This window comes from Helianthus annuus, chromosome 12 (genome assembly GCF_002127325.2).
Source record: "Helianthus annuus cultivar XRQ/B chromosome 12, HanXRQr2.0-SUNRISE, whole genome shotgun sequence".
In the NCBI taxonomy this organism is placed as follows: domain Eukaryota; kingdom Viridiplantae; phylum Streptophyta; class Magnoliopsida; order Asterales; family Asteraceae; genus Helianthus; species Helianthus annuus.
In genome coordinates, this window is record NC_035444.2 from 103,248,698 (window position 1) to 103,268,042 (window position 19,345).

Sequence of the window (19,345 nt, forward strand, 5' to 3'; positions counted from 1 at the left end):
GACAACAAGGCCAAACCTGCTGAGGGAACTAATAAGAAGAACGCAAGAGCCTTTCAGCTGACTACACAGGAAGCAGATCTGATCCCCGATGTGATAGCTGGTACGTTTCTGGTACACGATGTTTATGCAAAAGTATTATTTGACTCTGGTGCAAACCAAAGTTTCATAAATACTTCATTCTGCCAAGCTCTTAAGCAACCTTTAACCGAACTTAGGCAGATTTATACGGTAGAAACGACAGATGGAAATTCTGTTAAAATAGATAAGGTTTTAAAAGGAGGAAAGATAGAACTTTCAGGCTATAAATTTTCTGCAAACCTGCTGCCTATGAATTTAGCCGGATTTGATGTCGTATTAGGAATGGATTGGTTAGTAGCCAACCATGCTCGAATCCTTTGTGATAAGAATTCCATAGAAATTCAGACACCCGCAGAAGAAGTAATTGTGGTCATAGGAGATAAGCCACATAAACCAATGAAGTTCATTTTAGTAATGAAGGTTGCTAGTTATGAACGAAAACAAGGAATAGTGTATATAATTTCGGTAATCATTAACATTAAAAGTAAGGAACTTAAGGAAATTCCAGTAGTATCAGAATACCCGGATGTATTTCCGGAGGAGCTACCTGGATTACCACCAGATAGGGAGGTAGAGTTTAGAATTCATCTAATTCCTGGAATTACACCGATAGCTAAGGCACCTTATCGGTTAGCACCCACCGAAATGTTAGAATTGAAAAAGCAGTTAGATGAATTGCTAAGCAGAGGATTCATACAACCTAGTTCATCCCCTTGGGGAGCACCAGTGTTGTTCGTGAAAAAGAAAGACGGTTCGATGCGAATGTGTATCGATTACAGGGAATTGAATAAGGTTACAATTAAGAATCGATGCCCATTACCTAGGATTGATGACCTCTTCGATCAGCTTCAGGGAGCTAGATATTTTTCTAAGATAGATTTACGCTCCAGATACCATCAGCTGAAGGTAAAGGAAGAAGACATACCTAAAACTGCTTTCAGGACTAGGTATGGTCACTACGAGTTTGCAGTCATGTCGTTTGGACATGATGAATAGCATCTGTAAATCGTATTTGGATAAATTTGTAATTGTCTTCATCAACGATATACTTATTTATTCCAAAAGCCAGAACAAGCATTGCGAACACCTGCATGCACTCTTAACTCTGTTAAGAAAGGAAAAGCTTTACGCCAAATTCTCAAAGTGTGAATTTTGGCTACAGGAGGTGCAATTTTTAGGTCACATGGTGAATCACGAAGGTATTCACGTAGATCCCTCCAAAATAGAAGCAATCACCAATTGGAAAGTTCCACAATCAGCTACTGGAGTTAGAAGTTTTCTGGGATTAGCCAGATATTATAGGCGCTTCATAAGAGACTTTTCTAAGATAGCTATTCCATTAACTAAGTTAACTTGTAAAACAGTTAAGTTTGAATGAAGACCTAAGCAAGAAGGGGCCTTTAGGATTTTAAAGCAAATATTTAACAAACGCCCCAATTCTAGCTTTACCAGACGGAACAGAAAATTTTGAAGTCTTCTGTGATGCTTCTAAGTTGGGATTAGGATGTGTGCTAATGCAACGTAAAAAGGTAATTGCGTATGCATCAAGGCAGTTGAAGAAGCACGAGGAAAATTATATGACTCATGACTTAGAATTAGGAGCAATAATTTTTGCCCTTAAGATTTGGAGACATTATGTAGGATCGATTGTTGACCCGAACGAGTCGTTCAGAAGAGTTTCTGCTTGAAACGAAAGGCGAAAACAGACGAATCAAGGTAATTCAGCTAGATATTCACTTTAAATGTCTTTCTGATTGATTTGACAAAGTTTTACAGCGAAACGACACTTCGGCAGCACTTCGGTACTCAAGCCAGAAAAGTTACAGATGAAATCAAGACATGGGTATTTATAGGTGAGTGATTTCGTGCGGAACTACACAAACGAAATCACACTTCACACGAAATTAGATTTCGTGCGAAATCACTGCCTAATTTCGTGTGGAATTACCAAATGGTAATTTCGCACGAAATCACCTTCAAACCCATATTTTGACATTTTCTCGAATAACGAGCCCTGATCTATCCAATCTAGTACAAGACTCGATACAAGACGAAGTCGACAGACGTATGCACCAAAAGACTCCCCCTCGGATGTTGACGAGTCTTAAGTGTCGAGTCTTCAACGTCTTCAGTCTTTATCAGTCTGTCTGCTCTTTCTGAAGTATCTGACAGTGTAAAACTTCTTTCTTTTCTCCTCTCTTTTCGTCAGCACCAATAGACTCCCCTCGAACAAATAATCTCTCCTCGGATGTCTTCAGACTCCCCCTTTCGATATGCTGGGATCGCAGTCTGGCTTTTTGAAATCATAGAGTCCTCAGGTATCAGAACCTGGCTCTCTATAATTCAGAATCAGGATCTGAAACATGGCTGTCCTGCACATTCTCTACCACCAACATAAGTTTTATAACATTAAGATTTGGCAAACTCAGACACCACTTGCAGATCTTTTTCAACAAACATCATCTTTATTGTGAGGTAGAGTTATTTATAACATATTTACTTCAAAAACAGTCTCCCAAACCTTGTTCATCATATTTAGCATTCGCAATTTTGAAAATCAGCTCTTCAACATCAGTTGCCGAAAATCTTTTTGGATTTTTCAAAAATTTATGCTAAAACATGCTGAAAATCTTTTTGGAATTTTGCTTTTGATGAAATGCAGTAACAAAATATTTACAAACAATATCTTTTGTGAGCTTGTGTAAGAGGATCATATCAGTTTTTGAGACAAATCACTAACACCATTAAGCTTTTGATCATTTTAAGCTCTAAATGATTCACTTAGATTGTCAGTATACTGATCCATTTAAATTTTCACACAAAGTTCAATTATTCTGAGATACGAGATTTAAAGTTTTAAGCACTTAAACTTATTCGTGTGTCCCATCACTTGAATATACTCCCGTATCCAGATCCCAATATTCAGTCTTACAGGTGAGTATACCTAGATAATATCTGTAAAGGGTTAAATGCGAAACCGTGAGAGCTCAGGTCAGAACTTCTGTTTAGCAAAGAGATGACGGCTCATTTTTTGGTGTGTTCCCTTTAGAGAATCTTTTCTTCAACAGCACATGATTAGCATTTTTCAATGTTTCATCATTTTTTGTACTGAGGGCAGCGTTATATTTCAAGCAAATGTAAAGTATTATACGGGGACTAGGCCATTGCTTCCGCAAAATCAGAAGTCCTGGGATGATACCCTAGATATCACTGAGTATAAAGACCTAGTATCTCAGAAAAAGGGACCTTTCAAACAAGATTTCGGGGGTTACCCATATATCCAAAAGATGTTCCCCACGATATAAGCAAGTTTGAAATTTAGGTTTATATCTCGAAAACAATCTACTGAATGTATAAAAACCTACTAACACATCTGCAGGGAGATTGTTTATCACATTTTTGACTTTACAAATCTTTAGCGTGTTGTGATAGTCCACTGATGTACTATCATTTCCTCTTTTTCTCGACAAAACTCATTTTTCATTTTATCATGTTTTTGGATTTTTCAAATTTTCTAATGTTTTTGGATTTTCTGAAATTTTTCTTACTCCCCCTAAAATTCAAAAACATTTAAAGAAAATAAATTGTACAAGTAACATGACAACTGATTCGAATTGCTTCAATTCGCCATCCACTTGGCATAAACAATCAGAACTTCCCCTTACAACAAACTATTTTCCCATTAAGATTTCAAAACACTTAAGTTTGTTTTAATCAAAATGGTTTTTCCGGAAAATAAGTTTTGTTAATTTTACCACATGTAGGTTCGATGTTCAAATTATCACCTTATTATCTTTAACACTTGAAAAATTTAACAATTTTAGACTTTACCAACAAACACCACTTGTAGTAAATCAAGTACAACTTAATGTCTTTGATTAACCATTTGTAGGTCTAACCAATTACCACTTGTAGGTATGCATAATCAAATCTGATATAAAGAAAGATGCCGATTCCTGCTCCACTCTTACCAACCTAGGAGCTCCGGCAAGTCAGGATTTTACTTGTGAAAAACTGCCATCCAAGCCTGACCAAACTTGGATGTTTCCTCCTCAACTTCACTTGGGTAAAAAGTTGCTTTCTTTGTTTCATAAAAGTCTTTTACCCCTTTCACCTTACCCTCAACCATTTTTCCAAAAATCTTTTTCACATTTCCATTAAACGCTTTCTCGACATCAAATTCTTTCTTCTCAGAATAGAATTGATTCGAGATCTCAACCTTCCCAACTTTTGATTTAAAATTCTCAGCCCTCAATGGTGGAAAATTAACATCATCCATTAGAGGCACTGAGTTTTCTTCTTTAACCTCAACCTGTGGCTCCTCTGACTTTGTGGAATTAGATTCATCGCCAGATTTCACATCAAACTTCTTAACAACCCACATTTGGTTGTCATGCTTAGCTCTTTTTTTTATAAAAACTTGTCTTTGAACACTCACCAACTTCATATGTTGAATTTTCAAAAATTTTAAATTTTTCAGTTGGTGGTTCATTTTTCTCAACAACTTTTTCTTTGAGTGCTTGAGAACAGTTCCATGCAATGTGACCAACTTCATTGCATTTGTAACAGGTTCTTGTCTCCTTTCTTTGATAAGCTTCATTCTTCACTTTTCTTGCTTCTTGGCAAGGAATTCTCTATTTGATTGCTTCCAGAATGAGCTTTTTGACTCCTCTTCACAGCTTATCCCTGGAACAAATTTTGTATTTGTTTTAGAAGTTTTTTCATGTTTATTATTTTCAGGTGGAAAAAAACCCAAACCCTTCTTTTTGAAATTACCGCTATGGTTTGGTTTCTTTTGAAAACCAGAACCAGAACTGTAACCCTTTTTCTTGTTTAACCTTTGTTGAACTATTGAGGTGTAAGGTCTTGGTTTTTTAGAAAGATTTACATCTTTTATTTCAGAAATATCGATTTCTGTTAGTTTGAAAACCTTTTTGATCATTTCAGTTTTGACACCTCTTATTGGGAATTCTTTATCAGAATATAATTTGTCAGAATCATTCAAAGTGTATGCAACTTCGAATGATTCATCCTTCAAATTAGATTTTGATAAAAGAAATTCTTTATTGTAAACCCGTTTAACCGACGTCTTTGAACAGTTGACCGACGAACTCGAACTTTTGATAGACGAACTCGAACTTCCAGACTCGGACTTTGACTCAGACTCCTCATCTTTATCCAACACCTGATCGACCACCTTTTTTATTAACTCGGACTCATGATCAGTATCAGAAGATGTAAAAGTGACGTTAATGTTTTCTGGTAAATCATCGGTTATTTCAGACTTTAGCTTTATATTGACAGCCTTTTTAACTTGCCCTCATTTGGTTTTCTGGGAGAATACCCTTCCCAGATCGGTGGCGGACACTTATTGTAAATGACACTCTGTTTCTTACCAGTATTCTTCTCTTTTGGCTTCTCATCTTGAAATGCTTCAAGACCTGCAATAGGTGGATAAATTCGATCAATCAAATAATCAGAACTAGAATAACTTTGCAGTAAACGTCTGATTCTTTCATTCTCAATCTTTTCTGTTTCCAACTCTTGCTTCCACTTTGCACTTTCTTTAATGTAGAAATTTATAGCTTTCTGCTTTGACATCATCACTGCATTTATCATAGTCAATGCATCTTCTCTTTAAGAATTTGTCTTCTGTAGACCAGTAACTGTTCTGTTTAACACGTCATACGACTCTTTCACATAATTGAGATTGAACAGTAATTGTTCTTTCATCTTCTCAAACTCAGCCAACTTTTCATCTTTCTCTTCACAATGCTTACAAGATTCCAAGCATTTTAGACACGGTTTGGTGATCTCAACAATCTTTTCTACTTCGATTATCTTTTCCACTTCAACCACTTTTTCAACTTCAACCACATTTTCTTCTTCCAACTACCTGCTCAGCAAATTTAACTTCCTCACTATGTTCAGAATTCCTTTCTTGATCAACACTATCACATTTCTTCTTTTTCTGTTCTTTTGCTGCTTGTTTCTCCTTCGGCTTCTTCAAGCGATCTGCAAAATAAAATTGAAAACTTTCAGGAGATAAATGAGTTTTTGCAACGTTAATATGCCTTTCTTCCTCATCATCACCACTGTCATCAGTTGGTGATTGATAAAAAAACAATTGTGTTTTCTGAACTATCATCTGAAGAACTAGATTCTTCATCTTGATTCTTCTCATTATCAGCAAACGCTTTCATCCATTCTGACATCAGATCTGGTTCTTTAATAATTTTTGAAATAAGTGCTACTGTTTTTGAATCAGGTGGAATGTATTTATCCCAGCTAAATCCTTCTGCCACTTTTTCATCATCTTGATCAATGATACCATAATAAGCTTTCTTATTTGCATCTTCGATCATTCTAGCATGAGCAGTCTGTGGTTCTTTTTGTTGAGGCGGTTGATGAGCAACTTGTTGATATATGGCTTTCCGATAGTAATCATCTTTTCCAAACAGATTCTTTGCTCCACTTGCCTCTTGATTTTTCCATTCTCTCTTGAAATGGCCTTTCTCCCTGCATCGTAAACAAGTAACTTTAGATTTATCAAAACCCAAAGTAGAAACATGTGCATCCAAAAAATCATTTCTTCCTGTAATCATTTTGAATTTTTAGCTCTTCTCAAGACACTTGCTAAACACAATTTAATGTCCATGAGCTCCATTTCTTCAGCATCAATCTGATCGTAATCCTCTTTCGTCAGCATAGGATTTCCGATCCTTCCTGCAACCAATCCCTCATAAGATTCCAGAACGGTAGCAAGTAACGCCATGTGATCCTTAGCAACTTCTTCAGAAAAACTTTGTCCATTCGGAAGATTCAATGCAATGTTTCACTGTATTACATAACCATTTCCACTTTTTGAGCTTTGAGACTGAAAACTTGAAGTTGAACTCTTCGGATTAACACTTGGATATGAAGAGACTCCACTGCTGCTGCTTGGACTTTGATTGCATAAACCAGATGAGTTTTCAGCACTAAATGCAGTTTGGATTTTCGGACTCATTCCAACCTCTTGAACACTACCTTTATAATACATTTTGATATCTTGTTGTCCACTTGGACTGTTCATTCTTGCAATCTTTTGTTGCTCTAGATCTTGACCTTCAATCTTTTCGATGAACTGAGAAATTGTCAACCCATCATATTCTCCAGTATTCTTTAAAACCATCAAAAATGTACCCCATTCTTTCTGAGGTAAAGCATCAGCTAGTTTGTCGACCCATTCCTCTCGCTCTTTATTTATACTTAACAACGACATTGAACGTACTAGATGACAATATCTTTCAATCAATTTCTTTGTATCTTCTCCTGGCAAACTCGAAAATAAATCAAATTCTTTCTTTAGCAATGCTTTCTTGCTCCTAATCATCTTTTCGCTACCTTCAAATTTCGTTTTAAGAGCATCCCAGATTGAATGTATTGTCGTGCTGAAGCAATATGAATATATCTTCTCTAATAACTTGCTGTAACAAACTGATCAACATCTTTTCTGCTTTATACATGTCTCGTTCTTTGTCCGACAATTCAGATATCGCTTTAACAACTCCCAAATCAGTACGAGGTCTAACATACTTTTTCTCGATACATTCCCAAGATCTCAAATCATTAGCTTGAACCCAGTTTTCAAATCTGTCTTTCCATCCATAATACTCCTCAATTCCCATGAGTTTCGGGGGTTTTTGCCAAGTTCCAGTTTCATTCTCCATGTTCATGTTTTGAGCAATAGTAGCCGGAGTAGTCGGAGATGTAGCAAACGCGTTATAAAATTCTTCTTCCATGATTCCGTACCAAGTTTTTCAAAACAGACACTTTCAAGCGAAATTAACCCTCTCAAACAAAATAACCTGAAACTAACTTTCAAACAAAATTACAACTCAAGAGAAATCACCTGCAATACAGACTTCAAACGGGATTAGTTCAAACGAAATTACCCTTTTCACACGAAATAACCTGATTTCGTGCGAAATTATCAAACGAAATACAATTTGAAACAAAATTACAAATTTCGTACGAAATATCCGACTGATTTCGTGCGAAATTACTGAATTGATGTGATTTCGTGCGAAATTAAACTCCAATTTCGTGCGAAATTATGCTGATGTCATCATTTCGGTCAAACTTTTGTCAATTTGATCAGGTTTTAGCTCGATTTTAAGTCCAATTTTCTCAAGGCTTTGTTAAAACAGTAATTCGCACATAATGTGTGAAATTCAAAGTATTTTGACCGTGAAAACTGTTTCAATTTAGAAAAGAAGGTGTAGAAGACAGAGATTGCAGCTGAATTGGTATGAACTCTTCCTCCTGGGCTCTAATACCACTTGTAGGATCGATTGTTGACCCGAACGAGTCGTTCAGAAGATTTTTTGCTTGAAACGAAAGGCGGAAACAGACGAATCAAGGTAATTCAGCTAGATATTCACTTAAAATGTCTTTCTGATTAATTTGACAAAGTTTTACAGCGAAACGACACTTCGGCAGCACTTCGGTACTCAAGCCGGAAAAGTTACAAATGAAATCAAGACATGGGTATTTATAGGTGAGTGATTTCGTGCGGAACTACACAAACGAAATCATATATCACACGAAATTAGATTTCGTGCGAAATCACTGCCTATTTTCTTGCGGAATTACCAAATGGTAATTTCGCACGAAATCACCTTCAAACCCATATTTTGATATTTTCTCGAATAACGAGCCCTGATCTATCCAATCTAGTACAAGACTCGATACAAGACGAAGTTGACAGACGTATGCACCAACACATTATCTGTACGGAAGTAAGTTTACTATCTGTACAGATCTTAAAAGTTTAAGGTACATATTTGGGTAAAAAGAATTAAACATGAGGTAAAGAAGATGGATGGAAATTCTAAGTGATTACGACTGTGATATTCAATATCACGAAGGAAAGGCAAATGTAGTGGCATATGCCCTAAGTCGTAAGTACCATGAAAAGCAAAGACGAGTTCGTGCTTTAAGATTAAATCTACAATTAGATTTAATGGAACAACTGAAGAACGTTCAGGAAACAACAATCAAAGATGATGCTGAAGGAATAAAAGGACAAACAAAGGAATTAGAGCAAGGGAATTATGGAATTTGGAGATTCCATAAAACAAGAATTTGGATACCTACCCAAGGAGATTTAAGAGATAAGATTCTAGAAGAAGCCCATAAATCTAGGTATATGATGCACCCTGGTAATAATAAGATGTACCAAGATTTGAAAAATAACTTCTGGTGGATAGGAATGAAAAAGGACATAGCTAGATACGTTTCCAAATGTCTAACTTGTTCCCACGTTAAACCAGAACACCAAAAACCTTCAGGGTTACTTCAACAATTAGAAATGCCTGTATGGAAATGGGAACTAATAACAATGGACTTTGTTACTAAGTTACCCTAGACCAGGAAATGTAACGATGCAATCTGGGTAATTGTAGATCGATTAACCAAATTAGCTCATTTCCTGCCGATGAAGGAAACCTTTAGCATGGAGAGATTGGCAAAGTTATACGTAGATGAAGTAGTATCATTACATGGAGTTCCACTCTCCATTGTGTCAGATAGGGATAGTCGCTTCACTTCGCATTTCTGGACAAGTTTCCAAGAAGCAATGGGAACACGATTAAACTTAAGTACAGCATACCATCCCTAAATAGATGGACAAAGTGAAAGGACGATCCAAACCCTGGAAGACATGCTCAGGGCATGTGTAATAGATTTTGGTGGAAATTGGGATGACCACCTACCATTAATAGAATTATCCTATAACAATAGTTACCACACCAGCATCAATGCTGCTCCATTTGAAGCATTGTATGGACGAAAGTGCAGAACTCCAGTGTGCTGGGCAGAAATAGGAGAAAGTCAGTTATCAGGTCCCGAAAGTGAGCAAGAAACCACCGACAAGATAACTCAAATAAAGGAAAGACTGAAAACAGCTCGAGATCGCCAGAAGAGTTATGAAGACAATCGATGCAAGCCGCTAGAATTTCAAGTCGGAAACAAGGTACTCTTGAAAGTTTCTCCTTGGAAAGGGGTAGTTCGATTCGGTAAGAAAGGAAAGCTAAGTCCAAGGTACATAGGAACATTTACCGTTACCCAATGGATAGGACCAGTTGCTTATCGCTTACAACTACCAGAAGAATTAGCCGGGGTACATGACATGTTTCATATATCTAATCTCAAGAAGCGTGTGTCTAATGAATCCCTGGTAGTACCTCTTCAAGATATAGAGGTAAATGAAAAGTTGAAATTCGTGGAAAAACCTCTTCAAATAGAAGACTGAAAGATTAAGTTCCTCAAACATAAAAGATTAGTGCTGGTCAAAGTAAGGTGGGATTCAAAAAGAGGACCTGAGTATACATGGCAACTGGAATTAGAAATGAAGCGAAAGTATCCTTACCTGTTTCAGTAAATCTCGAGGACGAGATTTTAAATAAGGTGGGGAGGGTGTAACAACCCTTGCCAAAATTCTTATTTCTGGATTTAGTAATGCATATTAGGAAACCCTATTTGAGACCCTCAAGTGGTATGGCACGACCCATAATTTTTTTAATAGTCAAAACTAGGACCAGGGCCCCCTAAAACTCAAGGGGGGTATCCCCTATTTGATATTATCCGTCGAAAACGAATGTTAAACACGTATTTTTCTAAATCTTTGACTCAGCAGGGCTATGCAAGACACAAGGCTACCCTAGCCTATGTGGGCTTGCCCCGCGATACGTGACAGACGACGCAGAGCCCGTCGCGACAAGCGGGAGGGTCCAAAATGGGCTATAAAGCCCCTGGCCTGGGACTTGAACTGTTTGCATGCTTCTACGTAAAAATCATTTACGTACGTTCTGTTATACCCGTTTCTTTCAAAAACAATCAAAGTCTCGACCTTCTGCTGCGACACAGGGTAATAACTTGATCACTGCTACGATATAATGTCCGATCGATTGAAACCGATCCGATGGATATTTAAGTGCTGCCTGAATTCGGGCTATACTTTGTCATTCGTCGTGAGGGTTTTGATTTCGTGAGTTTATTGTAAATGTTATATTAAGTTACTGGCCTAGTTTTGTGTGCATTGTTATTTTAACTAGGTTACCAAGCTTAATCAGTAGGCAAAACTCTGTCCAACTAAACTTGCAATGTGAGTCATTCTCTTTTTATCAAAAGTGTTTTATAGGGATTAAGTCATAGTTATCTTTTATCAAAACTTGCAATCAGTAGGCAATACCTAAATGTTTTCCAGTTATATGTTACAGGGATTAAGTCATAGTTATCTTTAATTACTGGCAGTATGTGGGGTATTGTGCACATTGCTGCTGTTTTCTCACTTTTAGGTGAACAGACCTAAACAGTGACAATCATCACTATTGGGTGAAAGGACCCAATGGTGATATGACCATAGTCACAAATGGTGTGACACTGGACCAGATAATTGTAAGATAGTGGCAATTGTAATCGCTCTTAATACTGTAATTTATAACAATGTGTCGTTTTATGCAAATTGAATGACTCGCCAGTATTTCCCCGCTGATAAAATCTTTTTAAACATGTTTCAGATGATTTACTGTGAATCAGGAAAAGTGCCACGTAGCACTATTAGCTTGGATAAAGTGGCTCAGGAAATAAATAAATAAACATGTTTTTGTAAACAGGGAATTTCCCCGTGAAATTCCTTTATTGTAAATTAGGGGGTTTGTCCCGAAAATGTGAAATAAAATAATTGGGTGTTTTCAGTCTAAACGATCCTGTTAAAATTTCCGCTGTTATATTAAATAACAATACCATGGGTTTCTGTCTCGCGATCTTCGAACCAGGAAACTGGGTCGGGGGCCGTGACACGAGTTAACGGGACATAAAATAAACTTAGTCATAAATCTCCCCGAACTCACTAAATTAACTAGGAATGTTTAACCTAGTTAATAAGTGGGAATATTGTTAGAAATAAGTAGGTTGTGCCCTACTTAATAACTAACTGTGACAACTCGAGTTTCCGAGATTCCACTTTCGCATTTATTGCACATTCACTGTTTGTTTGGTTGTGTACTTGCACAATTAGTTTGCTATGCAACTGTATACGTTTTGATTCAATAAGGTGTATTGTGATTGTGCATGGTTATGTGTTATTTACGAAAGATGTGACAAATACATGAACTTGGTGTTGAAACTGTAAATTATATGTCTTGTGCATGCATTTATGTAGTAGATAATACTTAAGGGTGTTTAGTGTTAATAGTGGAAATAAAACAAAACCCTTAACCTTAATCATTTCACAAATCATTATACGTATCTTCAAGATTTCTCTACAACCCTCTCTTGCAATCATCTTCTTTCTCATTGGCACAAGTCTCATGCATCAATCTTGATATTTCAATCCATTTAGAATCAATCCAAGGTAATTGTTCAAGGATTTCTTGTTGTTAAGCTTTGATTATGTGATTCATGAAAAACCCTAGTTCTACATGTAATGTTTCTGTGTTTATTGATTCTGATTATTGTGAAATGAATATGATTAGTTGTGTAATCACTAGCATGACACTAATATGTCTAAATATGATGAAGATGTTCATTGTTGATTAGTTTACTGCAATGCATATGAATGAATTAGGGTTTCATGATCGTAAAAACGTAACTGTTACATTGTTTATTTTATGTTTCTGTGCGCGACAAGGGTTTTGAGTCCGAACTTTTGAATCTATACATGAAGTGTCCGACTTTTTTTTTGAATACATAAAGGGGTCCGAATTTTTGGATGGATAAAGGTTCCGAATTTTTGTATAAAGCACTTGATGTCCGAATTTCTTTCAATGCACACAAAGTCTCCGACTTTTTAATATAACAAGGGAGTCCGACCTTTTAATATGAAACAGGGGAGTCCGACTTTGTGAGGGCAAAGGGGGCCGAGTTTTACTAGAAAACAATAGGTCCGAATTTTTGTGATACACTCACCAAGGTCTGACTTTTATTACATATTCATATAGTCCGACCTTTCTAATTAGCACCTTGTCCGAGTTTTAAAGGGAGGGGAGGCTGTCCGACTGTTGTGAGGGGGAAACCCCAGTCCGAGTTTGTAAGGGGGAGCTCCTGTCCGAATTTGTAAGGGGGGAAGCCCTTGGGTCCGAGTTTTGGTGAGATGCCCTCTTGTCCGACTTTTGTTTATGATGCATGATGATCCGAACTTTGTGAATGCTTGTTGGCCCGAGTTTACTAATTCAGTTAAGTGTGTAACCCTGATTAAGTGTGTTATTTGATGATGATATTAGAATAAACTGTGAAAGACTCTGATGTGAGGTATGAATGACATGAAATTGATTAACTGCTTATACGATACATGAGATTTACTGTCAAGCACTTTGTGATATAGAATGTATGTGAAACTTAACCAACATGAACTGACTGTGTGTAAATGCATTACCTTAGGCCTTGATTGATTGATTGATTGTTTACGAGCACATAGTTTAGCATACCGAGCAAACCAAGGTGAGTTCACACTTTTACTAAGGCATGGGATTCCCAGGGTTTGGGAATGGGATTGAAGGAATGAGATTTGAATAGATACTTGTACTTACACTGTTACTAGACTATCTACCATCGTCCTCGGATGCGCAGGATACATACGTAAAACCTACGTATACTTGTACTCATCACTGTCCTCAGGCTGCGAAGGACACTCACGTAAAACCTACATGAACTTATACTCACTACTGCCTCGGTTGTGTCAGGCACTTACGTAAAACCTACGTAAACCCCCGCGTACCCCTGTCCTCGGTTGTGAAGGACACTTACGTAAAACCTATGTAAACTTTGTACGTACTACTGTTCTCGGTAAGAAGAACACTTATGGTTACGAATAGTCTAGTGTATATGCAACATGGGAAGCCCCCACCAATAGAAAATACTATCGGCCCAGTAAAGCCACACGTTACAAACGAACTTACTATTACGCACTTACTTACTGTGAACTCGCTCAACTAGTTGTTGACTCTCTGTTACATGCCTTGCAGGTCGTTAGGTATGCATGGAGCTTGCATGGGGAGGCGCGGTCGTTGTGGACAAGGATCGTGATGCTTTGATTAAACACTATGACTTTACATACTTTATTTACTTTGGGCTTTTACTCAATTGCTTCCGCCAAACTTTGTTATTATACATATGTTTTGGAACACCTTTCATATGGATTGGTTTGGCTTAAATACAATTACTTTTACTGTTTACATTGTTCTATATGATTGGTGGCTTGATCCTGGTCAGTCACGCTCCCAAGCGGTGATACTCCGCAGGTGGATTTTGGGGGGTGTGACAGATTGGTATCAGAGCCATTGGTTATAGAGAACTTGGTTTTAATAAGGGAAAAACGTTTTTATTAAAACCAGACTATAACCAGTACAGTGCTCAACGATCCACAACGACGCCTCGCTCCACGTGCAAGACTCAACATCCTAAGTAATAAGGTTTATGTTTATTGCCTACACGCTAGAATTACATAGAACTTTGCTCGTGGTATGCTTAGATTACATTGCTTACTATTTGTTATTGCTTGAGAACACTTGTGTGCTTACTCTCTTCTGTCATCGCACTATTCGCGAACCTCTCTCACTTATGTTACATTTGCTATGTAGATTATGGCTGGACGTATTAACTTGACTCAAGCCCAGTTGACGGCTCTTATCAACGAACAAGTTGCTGTGGCACTTGCAGCTGCAAACGCAGGAGGTATACCCTGCAGTCGTAACTCATCCTAGGATCTTTAGATCCTACGTTCCTAAACCAACTCTTGTGTTTAACCTTATTCTGTTCTTACACATTAGGTCAACCCGCTCAGCATCCTGTATGTACTTTCAAGAACTTCATGGATTGTCGTCCTAGCACGTTTAGTGGCACTGAAGGAGCGGTTGGACTCCTCCATTGGTTCGAAAAGCTCGAGTCGGTATTCGAAATGGGTGAATGCCCTGAGGCTCGCAGGGTGAAGTACGCCACTGGCACACTGGAAGGAATTGTGCTGACTTGGTGGAATGCGCAAGTTCAACTTTTGGGATTGGCAGCTGCTAACGCCACCCCTTGGAATGATTTCAAAGAGCTGATTAAACGAGAACACTGCACACGGGATGACATCCACAAGTTGGAAGTGGAGCTTTACCATCTGAAAATGACAGGGTCGGAAATCGAAGCTTATACGAAACGGTCAAATGGGCTGGCCATCTTGTGTCCAATTATGGTGGACCCTCCAATCAAGCGCATTGAGTTGTATCTCAAAGGGTTAGCGCCAGAAATTCAGAGCCATGTGACATTGGCTAATCTTGACAATATCCAGGCTATTCAACGCCTTGCTCATCGTCTCACGGATCAGGCAGTGGAACAGAACAAGCTGCCTAAACGTAACAGCGCTACTGCCACCGCTACCACTTCTACTACACTTGCTACCCCCAGTGACAACAAGAGAAAATGGGATGGGGATTCCAGCAAGGGATCAGCTTCAGTTCAGTCACAGGTTCAGCAACGAAAGACTGACAACTATCAGAGCCCTGGTCAGCAATCTTCAGGCAGTCACAGGCAAGGTGGATATCGAGGGAACCTTCCAAGGTGTAACAACTGTAACAGACACCACGGTGGCCAGTGTAACAAGGGTCGCTGTCAAAGATGCCTCAAGATGGGTCATGAGGCCAAGGATTGTAGGAGCCCACGGCCTGCGAATCAGAATCAGCAGTAGCAGCAAGCACAGCAGAATCAGCAACAGGGCAACAAGGGATGTTTTCATTGTGGCGCTGAAGGTCACTTCAAAAGACACTGCCCTTAGTTAAACCGAAACTAGAACAACAACAACAATAACAACAATCAGGGCAATGGCAACAACAACAACGGTGGGAACAACAACGACAACGAAGCAAGGGGTCGAGTATTTGTGCTGGGGCGGGGTGAAGCGAGAAATGATCCCAACGTAGTCATGGGTAAGTTTCTTCTTGACGACTTTTATGTTACTGTATTGTTTGATTCGGGTGCAGATACAAGTTATGTGTCCTTGAAAGTTAGCCAAATGTTAAAACGTGCACAAACTCCCCTAAATACCAAACATGTCGTAGAGATAGCTAATGGTAAAAGTCTAGAGGCCACACACATAGTTCAGGGTTGTAACCTTATCCTCGTTGGTCAGACTTTCTCCATCGACCTCATTCCTATAGTTCTTGGTAGTTTTGACATCGTCGTTGGTATGGATTGGTTATCCAAGCAGCAAGCAGAGATCCTATGTAAAGAAAAGATCATTCGTATTCCCCGTTCTGGTCAAGAACCTCTTGAAGTTCAAGGCGACAAGAGTGGTGCTGTGGTTGGCATCATCTCCTTCCTGAAGGCTCAGAAATGTTTGCGAAAGGGTCACACTGCCATTTTGGCACTTGTTACTGATGCATCAACGAAAGAGAAAAGAAAAGAGGATATCCCAGTAGTACGTGATTTTCCTCAAGTGTTTCCTGAAGATCTACCTGGTCTACCGCCTCATCGCCAGGTCGAGTTTCAAGTCGAGCTAGCTCCAGGAGCAGCACCTATAGCTCGCGCATCGTATCGTTTGGCTCCAACTGAACTGGAAGAACTGTCAAAGCAACTGCAAGAGCTCTTGGATAAGGGTTTTATTCGTCCTAGCTCTTCGCCTTGGGGAGCTCCAGTACTGTTTGTGAAGAAGAAAGATGGAACTTTCAGGATGTGCATAGATTACCGCGAACTGAACAAAGTGACAGTGAAGAACCGCTATCCTCTTCCACGTATTGATGACTTATTCGACCAGTTGCAAGGGTCGAGCTACTACTCCAAGATTTATCTAAGGTCTGGTTACCATCAGCTGAGAGTCTGGGATGAGGACGTCTCTAAGACAGCATTTAGAACTCGCTACGGTCACTACGAGTTTCTTGTCATGCCATTCGGGCTAACGAACGCGCCTGCAGTTTTCATGGATCTTATGAACAGGGTGTGCAAACCCTATCTAGACAACTTTGTAATTGTCTTTATCGACGACATTCTGATCTACTCCAAGAGTCAGGAGGAACACGAGCAGCACTTACGTCTTATCTTGGAACTTCTTCGAAAGGAACAACTGTACGCCAAGTTTTCAAAATGCGACTTCTGGCTTCGTGAAGTTCACTTTTTGGGCCATGTGGTTAACACGGATGGGATTCATGTCGATCCATCCAAGGTAGATTCGATCAGGAACTGGCCTGCACCGCGTACACCAACGGAAATACGCCAATTCTTGGGTTTGGCAGGTTATTACAGGCGATTCATTAAAGACTTCTCCAAGATCGCACAGCCGCTTACATTGCTGACACAGAAAGGTGTTACTTATCGTTGGGGTAATACACAAGAAACGGCTTTCCAGTACCTAAAGGATAGGCTTTGCAGCGCACCTATTCTCTCATTGCCAGAGGGCACGAATGATTTTGTGGTCTATTGTGACGCATCGATACAGGGGCTTGGTTGTGTATTGATGCAACAGGATAAAGTTATCGCTTATGCTTCGCGCCAACTCAAAGTTCACGAACGGAATTACACGACGCACGATTTAGAGCTGGGAGCTGTTGTTTTCGCGCTTAAGATATGGCGACACTACCTGTACGGTACCAAGTGCACTATCTACACCGATCACAGGAGTCTCGAGCATATCTTCAAGCAGAAGGAATTGAACATGCGTCAACGACGATGGGTCGAGCTGCTGAATGATTACGAATGTGCCATCAAGTACCATCCAGGCAAAGCCAATGTTGTGGCTGACGCCCTCAGTCGAAAAGATACTTTACCTAGGCGCGTGCGAGCACTGCAGCTTACTATTCAGTCCAGTCTTCCTACACAGATACGAGATGCTCAGGTAGAAGCACTGAAACCCGAAAACGTCAGGGCTGAAGCCTTACGCGGCTCAAGGCAACGATTAGAACAAAGGGAAGACGGCGCCTACTATGTAACATGACACATTTGGGTTCCACACTATGGCAATTTACGTGAGCTGGTAATGGATGAAGCTCACAAGTCTCGCTACTAGGTACATCCAGGTTCGGATAAAATGTACCACGATCTCAAAACAACATATTGGTGGCCTAGCATGAAGGCCCACATAGCAACTTACGTCGGCAAGTGTTTGACCTGTGCGAGGGTCAAGACGGAATACCAGAAACCCTCAGGCCTACTTCAGCAACCTAGGATACCACAGTGGAAATGGGAGGAAATTTCCCAGGATTTTGTTACTAGCCTGCCTAGATCCCAGCGTGGAAATGATACTATTTGGGTGATCGTTGATCGACTCACAAAGTCTGCTCACATCTTGGCTATCAAAGAAACTGACAAGTTCTCTACCTTAGCAGACGTTTACTTGAAAGAAGTTGTTTCGAGGCACGGAGTGCCAACCACTATTATTTCGGATCGGGATGCACGATTCACTTCAGAACTATGGCAAGCAATGCACAAAGCTTTTGGCTCTCGGCTAGACATGAGCACAGCTTACCACCCTCAGACGGATGGGTAGTCTGAGCGCACGATTCAAACTCTAGAAGACATGCTTTGGGCATGTGTTATTGATTTCGGCAAAAGTTGGGAAAAACATCTTCCGTTAGTAGAGTTTTCGTACAATAACAGTTACCACACCAGCATACAAGCCGCTCCATTCGAGGCATTGTACGGACGTAAATGCCGGTCACCTCTCTGTTGGGCAGAGGTGGGGGATAGTCAGATTACAGGTCCAGAAATGGTAGTTGATGCTACTGAACAAATTGCACAGATACGACAACGCATGGCGGCAGCTCGTGATCGCCAGAAAAGCTACGCTGATAAACGCAGAAAACCGCTCGAGTTCCAAGTTGGGGATCGAGTGCTACTCAAAGTCTCACCCTGGAAGGGTGTGGTTCGTTTTGGTAAACGAGGCAAGCTCAATCCGCGGTACGTTGGACCGTCCGAAATCACTGAAAGAATAGGCAAAGTGGCCTACAGACTAAACCTACCAGCTGAACTCGGTGCAGTTCATAACGTTTTCCACGTGTCGAATCTGAAGAAGTGTCTGTCGGATGAGACCCTCATAGTTCCTTTGAAGGAAGTCACTATCGACAAACAGTTGCATTTCGTCGAGGAACCTGTTGAAATCACGGACCAGGATGTCAAGGTCCTCAAGAACACTAGAATACCTCTTGTACGAGTTCGTTGGAACTCCCGTCCTGGCCCAGAGTACACCTGGGAACGAGAAGATCAAACGGAACTCAAGTATCCCTAGTTATTCGAAAACCGTGCAACCACTACT